Here is a 15,543-nt window from a genome sequence, read left to right as displayed (position 1 = left end):
CTCAATTGGAAGCCTGGCATTAGTCATTTCTAGCTCTATAAATGTAAAGATTCACTGCCCTAAGCCACAGTTTTCTCATCATAAAATGTAAAGACTAATAGTAACTCTCCAGATGGGACCACTGAACAGATCAAAGGAATTAATGGTTGGAAAGTTCATATCCAAGGGCTTTCACTGAGTAAGTACCTAATAAACCTTCCTGGCCATTTCTAGTCACTTGGCCTTTGGCTTATTTTAGTATCAGATCTAAAACAAACGAACAAGTACTGAAGTTTCATCCTGAACTCTGTCCAGAACCAAGTAGATATTTGGCAAGGCTGGGCCAGGGCAGTGTGTGGCATTTCCTATCCATATTGGACTTCCTTGTAGGATGGACACTGTTGTTTCAGGATTTCCAGCCAGGCCCAGCCGGGAAAACAGAAGTTAAAGTTATCTGGAAATGATAAGATTGGGAAGTACATGAAACTGTTGATTTTTATCTAGTTTCTAAAGTCATCAAAGGTTCAGAAGTTGAGAAAAGGGTGATAGTGGGTGAAAATGTAATGTTTTATCCACAAAAGAATTTTTCTTTTTGCTTTTGAGTGATAAGTTTTTACTGAAGTTCAATGGTCCAAAGTCAGGTAATGCAAAATTAGTGATAAACTACACCATCAGTCTCTAAGATAAACAAAATAATCAGCTGTAATAGATGAAGTTTGTCAGAGTGTGATGGGAAGGTCAGGCTGACAAATTGAGAGACTGAGAGGTTGAGCTGCCTGGTGACTGTTATGTAACCAACATTGGTACTAAATTTAAACTCCAGCAGCCTTCTGGGGAGGTAAGCTGGTGGAGCGTTGAAGGGGCATTTGAAAATAATGGTCTTTATTTTGATAATGTGATTTAATTTTAGGCCAGGCATATATGAAGAAGTTCAACCAACAGTGTTATTTTTGTATTTCTGTACTTTTTTTTTTTAATAGAGGCTATCCTTAGCTCCATGAACACCCCCACATTTCAGTCAAACTACTACACCAAAGTCTAGTGTGTGCTGGCCTCCCTGGAAGTGGAATTGTCTGGGCCTTTCCCCTGCAGAAGCCAAACATAAACACCAGAGCATTAAAATGGAAACAGGATCTTGGTTCTCACTGTTTCACCAGGCTCTTTAGCTTTGACCTCTGACCCTCATTAAGAACCATGGAAGGTCTGGGCATCTGGGGTGTGTAGCTCACTGTGGGAATTTTTTTTTTCTTACTATGATTGTTGTTTTCCTCCTCCTGGATTATTTTGGTTTATCCTGGGGCTATGATGTAAAATAAGCTACCTTCAAGAGCTTTCCCTGGCTTTGTTTGGGGCCGGAGTTAGGAAATATTGTTGGCAATTCCAAGAATTCATTTTCAAATTGCCACCTAAAACTCACATCAGACAATAAAAAGTCCTCCTTTTAAAAAAAAATGTTGGTATTCGGCAAACATATACATAAATAAAATAAAAACACCCAAACACCCCATCTCTCTTTCTTTCTCTCTCTTTCTCTCTCTCTCTTTCTGTGTGTGTGTGTGTGTGTGTGTGTGTGTGTGTGTGTGTATTCTACATGTGTCTGAGTGGTTATCTGAATGGTGTATATGGAGGCCAGAGGCAGAGGATGTACTATCTTCTGAAATCATTTTTTTCACCTTATTTTCTTGAGATAGGACTTTCTCACTGAACTTGGAGGTCACCCATCATTTCAGCTTGGCTGCTAACCAGTGACACTTCTGAGACCCACCTGTCTCCATCCCCCAGCACTGAGGTCACAAATACATGCTTACTCCACCCAGCATTTACTGTGCTAGGGATCCAAACTTGGTTCCCTGTGCTTACACAGCAAGGGCTTTACCTACTGTTCCATTTCTTCAGGCTAAATTGTGATTTTTTTTTTTTTGAAAAGCCATTTAGGAAATTTGAAGTTAAAGAATCTGTATGGTTCCAATCACACCTTTTAAATGTAGGCCTCAGGATTATAATATCTTTTTCTCTCAGGTTTTCTACAGTTATACTATACCATCAAAACTGTGTAAGAGACACTTTTCCTGAGCATCCCACTGGAATTCCCTGAGGTCCATTAGCTTTCTTTGCAGGAATTCTTTGATCTTCTCAAGCAATTTTTAAAAGAGTACCATGAAAAGACCATTTCAAATATCTGACTTGAGTGGGTAATTTATGTATACTTTTAGAAGTAATTGTTAAGGTTTTTAGTACATTTTTTGTTAAAAGTAAGAAAGCAACCATCTCACGTAGAAAATCCTAATGGTTTTGTTTGGACAGTCATGTGCATGAACATCTCTAGGACAGAGACTTCTGTTTGACAAGGGCCAAGCCTCACCATAAGCCTTTTTCATCTGTAATAGACTTTCTCATGGCTCAGCTCCAGTGTACAAGAAAAATGTAAGTGGTTTGAAAATGCTGTGCTTAACTATCGTGAACTTTGTTTCTCACTGAATATTAACAGAAGCAATTAATTAGTGTATGTAGTAGTATTCTCCCTCATGAATAATGTAATGGAGATAGTCCACACTATGGACAGCACATGGAATATTAACTTTGAAGTAGAAAAGCATGAGACTTGGGAAGGAAGGTAAATAACTCACAGCAATGCCTTCTGCATAACAAAACTCAAGCTCCAGTCCCTAGTACTTTATTGTACCGATCATAAAACAAAGTTGAAAAGAATAACTCTGTTCTACCCCCAGAAAGAAAAGAGAAACGGCCCAGAATGCATGTGTGCGTGCCTTTCCTGTCTCCACATAAAATTTGTCTTTCCCAGGAAGCCCTGCTGTGGTGCTTTGAAAGAATATGGCCCTCAAAGCAAGTGGCATTATTAGGAGGTATGGCTTTGTTCGAGTAAGTACAATCTTGTTGGTGGAAGTGTGTCGCTGTGAAGGCAGGCTTTGAGGTGTCATATATGCTCAAGATATAGCCCAGTGTCTCAGACCACTTCCTGTTGCCTTAGACACTTCTTCAGCACGATGCCTGCCTGCACACTACCATGTCCCACCATGATGATAATGGTTAAGACCTCTGAAAATGTAAGCCACCCCAATTAAATGTTTTTACTTTATAAGAATTGCTGTGATCATGGCTTTTCATAGCGATAGAAACCCTAAGAAAAACACCTGTATTGTGGGATGAGCATCCGTGGTATGTTCTAATGCCTTCCTAATGGAATTCAGTTTTACTTCTACTTTAAGAATTGTACCTCTGGAAGATATGTGTTTTTTTATTCTCAACAATGCATAACCATAAACTATAGCTATTTATTGCATGAGAGTCTTCAAAGAAACATGATGGGGATACATGATTAAGAGATTACTAAGCCCCTTGAAGGAGCCATGAAATAAGAACTTATTCTTCCACACCATTTTTTCCCTCAAATGCATATTCTATTGCATTATGTCACTCTAGTTTTAGACCCTCTTTTTTTCTTTTTCTCAAGTTCACCTTGACTGACATAGTTCATTATTTATGACTATCTGTATAGCTTCCTTTGATTTGAAAATAATTTCCTGAGCATTCTTCAGCTCGTCATACATCTATTTATTTCCTTTAAATAAAATTATGTACTTTTCTCATAATTTAAAAATAAGTTTCTCAGGGCCTTAGATACTGCTCCCAACAGAGTAATATTCAATATAGTATGAATAACGGGCAAGTCAATGAATTGAATCTATATAATGTGTAGCCATACAACCCTCTCATCTCTATAGAGATTGGATGGAACCAGGAAAGTTAGATGTCTGTTTATTTCACATTGTACATCTGAGGGAGTCCCTGATGAAGAGGGCAGGATGAGTTACCTTTATTAATAATGGCAATGTATACAGTGTACATGTATACCTCCTTGTGTTTTAAATATGCCTATGATAGGTATACCTATCATGGCAGAATTGTGGGAACCTGTATGAATCCTATTTTAAGGCAAAGAAAACTGAAGCTCATGGCCATCCAGCTGTTTGTCTCCATTTACATCTTGCAATAGCAGAGCCTGAAAGCCAGCAGTGGTGTTGCATTTGTTTTGTGTTAGTTATGGGTCCCACACCCTTTCCACTTACACTGTGCTGCTTTGCCCATTGCACACATGTGGCATGGTACTGCCCACACTGTGGCTCACTATGTAGTCTGGGCTCTGCTTCAAGTCATGTTTGTAAATATTATTGATGGAAAAGGACCTCTCTGTCACTCTATTGCCTCTGCTTTCCAGCAGAGTGAGATTGTATCCTGAAATAAGAGGGGTGTCAAGAAACTGAAGATTACATGAAAAAGATCCACAGTAGCTTCAACATGGCATCCATGGTGAGTTGAGCTTTCCCTCTTCCTAACCTGCCTCACCTCAGGAGGATATGTAGTGGAAGTTTCTGGTCCAACTGACCTGACAGAGGGAGCATTAGCATGGCCGTTCCTTTTCCTTCCAACTGAGAACATACATCTAATAGCAATTTTCAGAAGGAGCATGGGAGTTCAGTAACCAGGAAATTGCCTGATAAAGAAAACCTAGTGGCACGGCAATAAGCATCACCATTGCCATGATGTGCTTCCAAAGCAATATTGCAATTACAAATACCATAAAAAATGTCTCCATTAGGGTGGGATTCTTGGCCAATTAAATTCTGTCATCTACCCCCAAACACACCCCCACTACCACCTATCAATGTTGCTTTTGCATACTGTCACTGGGGTGTTCATCCCTGATCTGCACTAGCTTAATTAAGTACTACTTCGATGAAGCATGTAGAGACTAGAGTTGTCCTCTGAAACTCACTGCATTGCCTCTGAGCTCCACAGGCCTAGGCTTCCCAGCTTAGTAGGAATCACTATTATCCATAAATTTTATATGCATTAAAGGTAGTTTTCCTCTCTTGTAACCATTGTTAATATTTGATGACCTAGGTATTATTCTTTATCGATAATTTTATAGATCATAGTTAATTTAGAAAGGAAAAAAATCAGAACTGTAATTCAAAGTAGTGCTGCTCCAATTTAAAAAGTGACCTTGTCAAATAGACGCATTTTTACTTCAATTAAATTCAAAGTCAGTCAGTCCCATAGGTAATGTTAGCAATTATAAGAATACTTTGCAAAAGTAGTTAAAAAACACTCAGAGAACTTTTACATGATGCTAGTTTTTAAAGTAAGAATGACTTTCTTCCCAAACTTCAATTCTTTATGAGATCATTGTGGAGTGTACTGTTACATAAAACATGAGGTCAGTAACTGAGGCTAATTAAATTTTAGTGGGAGCAAAAGTCACCAAAAGGTTTTTGCATTCATCCTACCAATTCTAAAACAGTGATACAATACACCATTAATAGCCTTAGAATTGCTAATTATTTCAACATGAATAGCGATATCAACGCTGTCAGTTTAATTTAATACACTCCAGAGAATTCCTGCAGAATGCATGATTTCTCTATTATTTCCTGGTTTTCACAACCACTAAAAGCTATAAATTTTCCTTCTTTTCTTGAGAGAGGTAGAGAAGGAAAAAAGCACTGAGAGAGGGGGGTATCAGTAGTCTAGATTTTCTTGCTTTTTTTTCCTTGCAAAATACTGCAGTTGCTATTCTTGCTTTTTCTTCAAAGAAATAGAATGCAAAGACAAATGGAAATTCCAAAATAAAAATTTAATTCTGTGACCTAATAAGACACAGAATACTTTTAACTTAAAGAATTGCAATTCTCATGTCTTCTGTTTGGCTGGCAGAATCTTTACTTTTAGAAAAACCAGAAATTATTATGATTGATGTTGATGGTGTCCTCTTTTTGCAAAGGCGCTAAAACAAAAGTTCAGAGGAATAAAATGAGAAGAAACTGAATAATTAAGTCATGTTTCTCCCACAAAAACTTAACTTACCTAAAGGGAAAGGGTCATTCCTTAATTTCATTGAAGACAATAGAAAACTGGTAAAAAAACAAAACACACACACAAACAAACAAACAAAAAACTATGAGTTAAAACTTATTCTACAGACAGACGAGATGTGGTATATACCTATCATCCCCAGTATTTAAGACTGGGACATTACAATTATGATTTTGAAGCTAGTCTGGGACATGTAATAAGTTCTGGGCTACCCTCTTTAATCAAATGCTTTCTCAAAGACAACACACCACAAAAAATATTCTAAATAAAATTAAGTAAATAGTAACTAATTTAATATATTGGCATTGTGCTATAAATATAAGGTCATAAAATTGGTCAAACATTACAGATAATCTAAGCTACTATCTAAAATTTTATTCATGAATTTAAAAACATGAGTTAGCAAAACATAATTTCACAGATCATTGTTACTGAAGATGACATGGGGAAAAGTGAATACACATAAAATTGAACTGAGAAAATGACTTTGTGGTTGTGAAATGTGTGAAACTATGAGTGTAAGCATTGTTGAACAACAGTGGACCTATGCTGCTGTGAGACTGTTAGGAAAGGGACTGGAGATAATCACAAAGATGGGCAGACATAGCCATAGACTGGACCACAGTGGAGGCAACTGAAATGATGAGAGGAAAGTGTACTAGGAGATGTCATGGAATGATGGTCTTATTGTTGAGAGCACTCAGATTTTGGTCTCAGCTCCCTCATATGAGATCTCTTTTGAATTGGGCCTCATTTTTTTTCTTCAGAAAGATGGGGATGGATTTCTATGTCGTCACCAAGATTCCTCACAACTTTTGACAAAATTGGCTCAGTATTTTCAACAGCTTTTATATTATGGTATGCCTGTGTGTCTGGAGGTGGGGGTATGAACATGTGAGTCTAGGTGCCTAGAAAGGCCAGAGGCATCAGATACCCTAGAACTAGAGTTGCAGACGCCAGGGACTCACCCAACATAGATGCTAGGAGTTGAACTTGAGCCCCATGCATGAGGAGTAAGCACTCTAACCACTGAACCATCTCTGTACCACCAGTCCTTGAAAATTTTAAAAATAATTATTATTTTGACTTGGCAAGTGAATTACAATATGAGAAGTAAGAACTTAGGAATAAGTTTCTAGTGTCTTATGGAAATGAGAAAGTCATGGTGAGGAGATGACTGGGAATCAGTAGAGAAGGAAAAACTGGTTAGAACTTGCTGTGATGCCATGTCTTTATAATGTCTGTATGTTGCTTGGCAGTTAGGGAAAACTGAGACTCTAAAACATCATCTGAAAATAAAAAATAAGGTATTAAATACAGACTTGGCTTTAGCTTTCAAATTAATGGTAGATGAAAATACTAAAATGAGAAAAGCATCAATAAAAGCATTGAAAACAGAAAATTACACAGCTAATACTTATATGATAATATGTAACATTTAAACCTTACAAAATTCCACTGTGCTGTATATGATTCCTTCCACTTAATATACTGGGGCAAATGATGCTCATATCAATGATTACAGAGGAGGTTAACATACCATTCAGAGTTGAACATATTGCTTGATGCCATACAGGTACCAGAAGGACATTTAGACATTGAAAGGAGGGATGAAGGTACAGATCTGAGGGATTGGAAAAGAATCAATAAACTTCTGATTGTATGATGTCACTGAAGCCAAGGCCAGGCACAAAGAAAGGAAAGGCCACACTGCACATATTTCAGGAAAATCTGTGGGGGAGAGCCATCAATAGAAGAGAAGGCTATGAAGATCAGTGATTCAATCTCAGTCTGTTGATTGGGGTGGACCTGAGCCGGAGCATGATGATGACCATGGTCACTGTAATAGTAAGTGCAAACTCAGCACACACTATAAGGCATTTATCTAAGTTACTTAAATTTTTACTTGCCTTGTCCTGACAACTGGCTCAGTAGGGTTCAAGACAAGAAGCTACTCTCTCTTAAAACAGCCTTTCAATTTCCTTCCTTCAGTTTTCTATGACCCACCTCTGGACATTATCATGAGTGTATTGCTTAACTTTTCTCAATCACTTTTCCTATATACTATTAGAAAATATGATACAAACTTTAATATACTATATACCATGTGCAGCAAAAGAATGAAATCCTTCATATACTGAAAAATGTTACATGGAGAAAAATTGGTAAATATAATAACCTACTTATATGTAATAGAGGAAAAGTATGGTTCCATCTGATTATTGATGCACTAACTATTACTTGTAATATCAATGAACTTGTAATAAAAATATTTGTGGCTTAGCAGTTGAAGCCATTGGCTGGGCTCACTGTAGAGTGAGAGTACCTTTTCACTGAGTAACATTTTATACTCTTTGACTTTTAATCTATGGTGATATGTTGCTATTGATCTTAGCCAGCTGTTGTCATGATGGTGATTTATATAATCATTTCCAAATTCAAGACAATAGCATTGATTCTCATGTCCACAGGCACACAGTTCTGCTGAATGGTGGTTTTGGACTACAAACTGTTCATGACAACTCATGGTGGATGGATATTTTTATTCCCCAAGGATAATGACGTTAGAAGTAAGGTCTTTGGAAGGGAAACTCTTATGAGTGATATTAACTCTCACCAAAGGGAACTCAATGAATGTTCCTACCTTCTTTATATTATGAACATACAAAATGGAAGAACAGTAGACTGTAACCTGCAAGAGAATCTCAGCAGAACCTAACTATGCTGGCATGTTGATGTCAAAGTCCAGGCTACATGTGTGTGAGAAAATTTGTAGTGTTAGTGAGCTATGAGAGTTTATTAAGGAACCACAGGTACTATAGTACTTGATATCACCACAGTAGCCACATTAATAATAAGAGATGGCTGTGTTTCACTTGTTTCATTCATGGGCTCCAGCTAGAGCGGCAGAGAGATTCTAGGGTGTATCTTTTAAAAGTTGACAAAACTAATGCTTCTAACCAATGTCTGGAGCTTTGAACATTTACTTGTGCACTCTCAATCAACCTTAATGAATAAGTATGGAAACATAGTCCCACCTGAGGCAGAGTGGTATGAGTCTTTGCTGAACAAGATCTATTCCAATATTTTGAAACATTTAAATCCAGTAGAATGTTAAAATTTAATCTTTTGTACAATCCAAAACTCTCCTTTACAAATTATATTCTGAGCTTAATCCATGTTTAAAAGTCTGTAGTAGGGACAAAAGTAGGAACAGTTTCCCCTTCCCTTTCCTTTTTCCTCCCTCCTTGTCTCTTTCACCCTGCCTTTATTTATTAGCTACCTTAATTTTTAAATTTTTATTTATTTGTGGATGTATGTATATGTGTGTTTATGCATGTGTATGTGCGCACATATATTCATGCCATACCATGAGTGTTGAAGTCAGAGGGCAGCCTGTGAGTCTGTTTGCTTTCTCTACCATGTAGGTCTTGGTGATCAACTCGGGTCATTAGCCTTGGTGACAAGTCCCCTTATTTGTAGTCTGTAAGCTACCTTTCTGCCTCTACTTATTTACTTAATCTAGGTGTAATTTCTGTTTCTTTCTTCTCCAATGTGGGGTGTAAGAAAGAAATATGATTTTGAGAACAGAAGGATCTGTTGTAGGTAAGGGTCCTCTCTGTGATCCACAAGAAGATATTAGTACTTTTCTTCATGAAACACTTATAGGTAATTTTCAGGGACTGCCTTTTGGATTATTCTTTGTTACCCATAAAGCAACTCTCTAATGATTATACCTGACTTCTTTTTCTGTTTGCTTCTCTTATCCCTACAGAAGCTTTCATGCTAACCAGGCTGACCATCTTGTACAGCCACCTACAGGAAATAAATACCCTTTTCATTCTCAAAATGTGGCTTTCATTATAGATCTTATTTTCCCTTCATTCACTTAGACTCACTCATCGAAATTTTTCAGATAAAAATAAAACATCAGTTATCTTTTTCTCAAAATTTGTCCACTGTTGCGTGACAGTGAGATTGGATCTTTGTAGTTCGAGCTCTGATCATCTCTAGATGGTGATCTAGTGGGTGAAAGGAACAGATGGGAGGTCTAGAGGAATGAATTCTAGGCATACCTCCACCAGTGATGATATAAGTGATGTGAATGAGAGTCTGTTGTGACCTAATTTTCACAAAAAGGGTATTGAAGTTCATACAGTGTTGACCACAGATCTGCCTAGAGTCTGTGTTTCTCAAATCATAGCAAAATATTTTTTTCCACCAAGTTCAAGCAGGAAGTTTTTCTTAATGTTCAAATTATCCTCTTCTGTGATTTAGATCCTTTTCTCTATCCTGGCCTTTGCAAGCACTCTGCCAAAGAGAACGGCTGGTCACCATTTTAATGCTGCAGAATTATGAATAAAATCTTTCAAATGCTGCTGCAAGAGTTGGAATTTATTTTGGAATCTTGAGCTTCAGGGACTCATTGAAGTCCATTAAAACTTCAGAATAATTTGGTTCTGAAGATCTTCTGAAAAGTTCTAATAAAGACATCTCTTCACAGACTACTTTTTGGTTAGTCCCTTGGTAGGACTGGAGGAGACTCACAAAGCCAGATGGATTTAGAACTTGTTCCTGGGGGAATGTCTATTTCAAAACTGATGCAGAGGTTCAAATTCTTTTCTCCATAGGGATTGCATTACATAAGTAAAATAGCATTCTTAGCAGAGTATAGCATTCTTAAACAACTGTATCTCCCTGTTTGCCTATTTTTAGAAATCTAGAATGCATTCAGTTACTAACCTTTGAAAGTGTGCAACCTCCCACTTCATTGTCTGCCAGCCTAAGTCTTCCCCTTCTCTTTGTCAAAGCTTCTTTCCCTACAAGGATATATTCTGTTTTTTACTGTTTCATATTTCATGCTTCCCAGCACTGTTGCCTCATCTACCCATCTTTAAAAGCTTGCAAATACACATGGACACACCCCACAATCTCATGCCCAACACAGATAAAAGTACAAAAGCTGTCTTCTGAGAAAGGCCAAATTCTCCTCAGATACTGTAGGTGTCTCATTTCATATTCCTGCTTGAGAATATAAGAGGAGCCCTGAATTGTGATCTTGCATTATGCCTCAGAGCAGGCCTTCTTGAAAATACAATTTCCCCCCCCCCAAAGGAGATGAAAGAGCTATTTAAAACAAGCAATCAATCCAGTCAGAACTCAGCCCAAACTGAAGAACATTTCTTACGGTGATGAATAGAAGGAAAGACGCAAAGAAATTTTTTTAAAAAATGGATTTAAAGGGAGATTTGGGGCCCATAAGTACTCGCTGATTCCAAACATAGAAATTCAATTTGATTTATCATGGAAGGAAAAGATTAATCACTTACAGCAATCTTGAAGTCAGTGTGCTGCCTTCAAAGCTGCTAAATGAGACTCCCTGTTAATTACCACTCTCTGCTCAGGGCTGAACTTTTTCACACTATTGAATTGTCTTACTGTGGTAAATTCACTTTTCTTTATATCCTTCAACAAACTCATAGCTGCTGGAGGTTCTAGAACCATCCTAGCTTTTGGAAAAGTCAACACTCTGCAGACAGTAATGACTTAAAATGACTGCATATATCACATTCCAGATATGTGATGACTGCTTTTATTATTTATTTTATTTTTGTACCACATGTATAAAAGCATCACCCTTGGTAGACATAATTTAATCCATATATATACACACACACATATATATATATATATATATGTATATATATGTGTGTGTGTGTGTGTGAAAATATATATATATATATATATATATATGTATATATATATTCAGCCTTCTATATCTTCAGTCTGTGTCTTAAGTCTACTCTCAATTTGGCCGTACTCCTCCAACACTACATTATTGTTGCATGTTTCGGTAGGTTGGTGGTTTGTTTTGCACTGCTCTTAGGATTATTTGACACTTATTTCTCTTTCTAATATCATCTTAGTGTGGGTAAGGCCAAAAAGTATTTTTCCATCACATGGAATCTAGTTGTGTTGTCAGTCAAGGTGTTCTCCTTTTTTCTGGTCTAGGCAAAGAATTCAAACATTTTCTCATTAAGCCCGTAATGGCTCCCTCTATTAAGGTATCTATTTCCTTGCTCTCTTTCTTTATTCGTCCCCCAACTTGACCTTCCTGGTTCCTCATGTTCTCCTCCTCGCCTTCTCCCTTCCTCTTTCTCCTACATTCCCTCCTACATTGAGGTATTCCCAATTTACTCAGGAAATCTTGTCCCTTTCCCATTCTCAGGGGTTCGTGTATGTCTCTTTTAAGGTCCTCTTTGTTTCCTAGCTTCTCTGGGGTTGTGGATTGAAAGCTGGTTATCCTTTGTTCTCTGTCTAATGTCCATGTATGAGTGATTACATGCCATGCACTGGTGAAATCTCCAGGGATCCACAAGGATGACCCCAACTAAGAATCTAAGCAATAGTGGAGAGGCTACCTTAAATGTCCTTCCCCTAAAATGAGATTGATGACTACCTTAAATGCCATCATAGAGCCTTCTTCCAGTAGCTGATATTAACAGAAGCAGCGATTCACAGCTGAGCAGTGAGTCAAAATCCTGGAATTCAGTTATAGAGAGGGATTAGTGATGAGCAAAGGAGTCAAGACCATGCTAGGCAAACCCACAGAAACAGCTGACCTGAGAAAGTGGAAGCTTATGGACCCCAGTCTGATAGCTAGGGAACCAGCATAAGACTGAACCAGGCTCCCTAATGTGAGTGTCAGCTGGGAAGCCTGGGAATTCTGTGGGGACTCTGGCAGTGGAACTAGTGCAGGAATTGGCTTTGGGAGCTCATTCCCTAAGGAGGGATAACCTCTTTGCTTAGATACACAGGGGAGGCCTAGGTCCTACCCCAAATGATGTGACAGGCTTTGATGATCCTTCATTGAATTAATTAGCAGGCACTTGTTCTTTTCACAGAGGAGAATCTAGTTCCACGTCTTCTTGGGACTGCAAATGGTTATTTAGATTTACTCCTGCTTACACCCCTTTCTCCTACTGTATGACCTGAGTTACTCAAGAGCCTTCCCATAAATTCCATCTTGTCATAAAACTGGAGGATTTAAAAGGGATATAACCCCAAAATTCCATTGACATTTCTTGAGAGTGCTCTCAAATGTCCTCTGGGCCAGTTGGTTTTCCTAACTCCAGTCAAGAGCAGAATGGTGTCTTTGGGAACTATAAATTTGCTTCTTGGTCTTGCTAAAATCCCTTCTTTCTGCTATACACAACTATGCACTTTTCATTCTTTCTAACATCTCTTTCAGAATTCTCCCTGAGAGCTTAGCTGCATTCAGCTTTCTACACTGACATCTCTCCAGAACACGTACAATACCCGTACTCTACTTGCCAGATCTGAAGTGTAATCTTCCTGCAGCCATCTCTTTTCTGCATGGAGACGAGCAGCCAAAAGAGGGGGAAACCCATATCACACAGTGCTTCCACCTCTGTATTTTTCAAAAAATACCAAAGACATCTCATGGTTAGACTAGTCCCAAATGCTATTCTCAAGTACTAGTCCTCTCTAAGAAAGTCATTGTGAGTCACCTAGATTATATAGCAGGGATACAGTGCAGCAGGGGTAGGAGGGAATCTAACCTATGTAGCTGTTTACTGTGCACAATATGTTCTTGATTCATGCTAACAGAATAGATATAGCAAGTCATTTGAAATTTCCAGTGTGTCACACAATGAAGTTTAATTCTTGCTCATTCTATGTATTCACACAAGTTAAGGCTAATCTTATGATTTCCCATCAAAGAGTGGCACTATCCAGATGATGGCCAGTAAGTCTGTTCTAGTCTTGCATAAAGCAAAGAGCATGCTTACACTGTCTTTAAATTAACAGAAAATGAGATTGTTTTCTGCGTCTGAAAAAGACAGAGTTGGTAAATATACTACAAATGATTGTACCTGGCCCATGCCCTGTCTATATTCTTCCCTCCTAACCATGTCCAAACAACTTCAGTTTCAAACTTCTCAAACTTCTCACACCATCCCATAATATTTGGTGCAGTGGAACTATAATTTAATCATCACAAATATATTAATGAATAAATGAATTGTCATTTCTCTATAGTTCTCTATATATATTGCATTCCTATATGAACTGTCTAGGAATAACATTCATGACCCTCCTATTAAGTTAGGAACACTGTCAAGGAAGATGGTGTCAATTCCAATTTACATAGATGGGTAAGCAGGATTATAATGTACTGGGGTATTAGGATCAAAATCACAGTGACAGAACTGGGTTGAAAACAGTTTTTTTTTTTTTTATACCGCACAGTTATCAGATAAGGTACATGGCCCTTACCTATTATATTGCCTTATAAATAAAGGCCCCAGGGATAGACATTTTCCCCTTGAACCAAAGACATAAAACAGTGATGATAACAATGGTACATTATGACTAATGAAGTATACTCTTGTCCCTTTTCCTTTCTAGCTATTCTTCCGAACAATTTGAGGTTAAAAATGAGGGGCCAGGGTGTATTGGTGTGTCTCACTGTCGACTGACCAAAAAGATAGGAGAGGATTGCATAAGACAGAAGTGCTTTAACGCAAAACTTTAAAAAGTATGGACTAAATTAAGACATATTTGGTAGCAGTTTTTACCTCTATAGTCAAAGACTACTAAGGCATTGCTTTTCTTGAGAGAGGATCTTGTTAGGTAGCCGATGTTGCTCTTGAAGTTGTGGTCAATCATCATGAGTCAACAGTTAGTGTGCCACAACTCTGGCCAAGACACACATGTCTAATGTTTGCTTTTGAGGTTAAGAAGTTGCCATAATATAAGTCAGTTTAATTGTTTAGTCACTAGAAACCACTTTGTTGCAAACATTATGTTAATTTAATCTCCTGAATTTCTTCTTTCAGACAGGTATCAGTGCATCTCAGTTATTTAGAAAAGGAAAATGTACTCACATCACCCAGAGAAAAGGTAGTATGACTATGAACTAGGACTTAGCTGCCTCCTAACTTTCACTTCTCTTGTCAACTCACAAAAGGCACGGATTGTATTAGAGGAACTCATTGTGGATAGTACAGAAACTTCAAGGAGACAGAAAGAGAGCATTTGAAGTATAATTGAAAATTCAACTAAGAAATCCTGTAATACAGTTGACAGTGTGAAATTACCTAGCAACATTTACCCAGGAATATCAATCAATGCCAATCACTAATAAACTGTCCCAATAACTCAGGCTCGTGTTCAGCGATTTTCAAGGGAGGGCCATCCGTCTGGTGGGTGTGCAGTACACCTGCAGGCAGGTCTGTTCTAGCATTTACCTACAGGAAGGTCATTAAAAGGCAGTGCAAATTAGGGCCGCTCCCCCAGCAGTAGCAATTAACCTTCAGGAACCTGGCAGGCATAGGTATATTTTAGGACAGTAAAAGCCATTAACCTTCTTATAATTTACAGTCATGAATAGTAGAGAAAAACTGAGATTTCCTTCTGCATCTCTCTCTCTCTCTCTCTCTCTCTCTCTCTCTCTCTCTCTGCATTCTTTATTCCTCCCCTGTGTCATTCCCCTCTGTATCATTCATGCTATGTGTACCTTTGATCTGTATAGAGTTCCCTATTCATACTACAAATCCTATATGAAGATGATGGCAGTTGTAACCTAGTGCCAGTTTATAAAGTAACAATGCAGGTAGCCATAGGAGGGCCACACAGATGGTT

Source organism: Phodopus roborovskii, unplaced genomic scaffold, assembly GCF_943737965.1.
Source record: "Phodopus roborovskii unplaced genomic scaffold, PHOROB, whole genome shotgun sequence".
NCBI classification, from domain to species: Eukaryota; Metazoa; Chordata; class Mammalia; order Rodentia; family Cricetidae; genus Phodopus; species Phodopus roborovskii.
The sequence above is the reverse complement of the archived record's forward strand: the minus strand, read 5'-3'. Positions refer to the sequence as shown.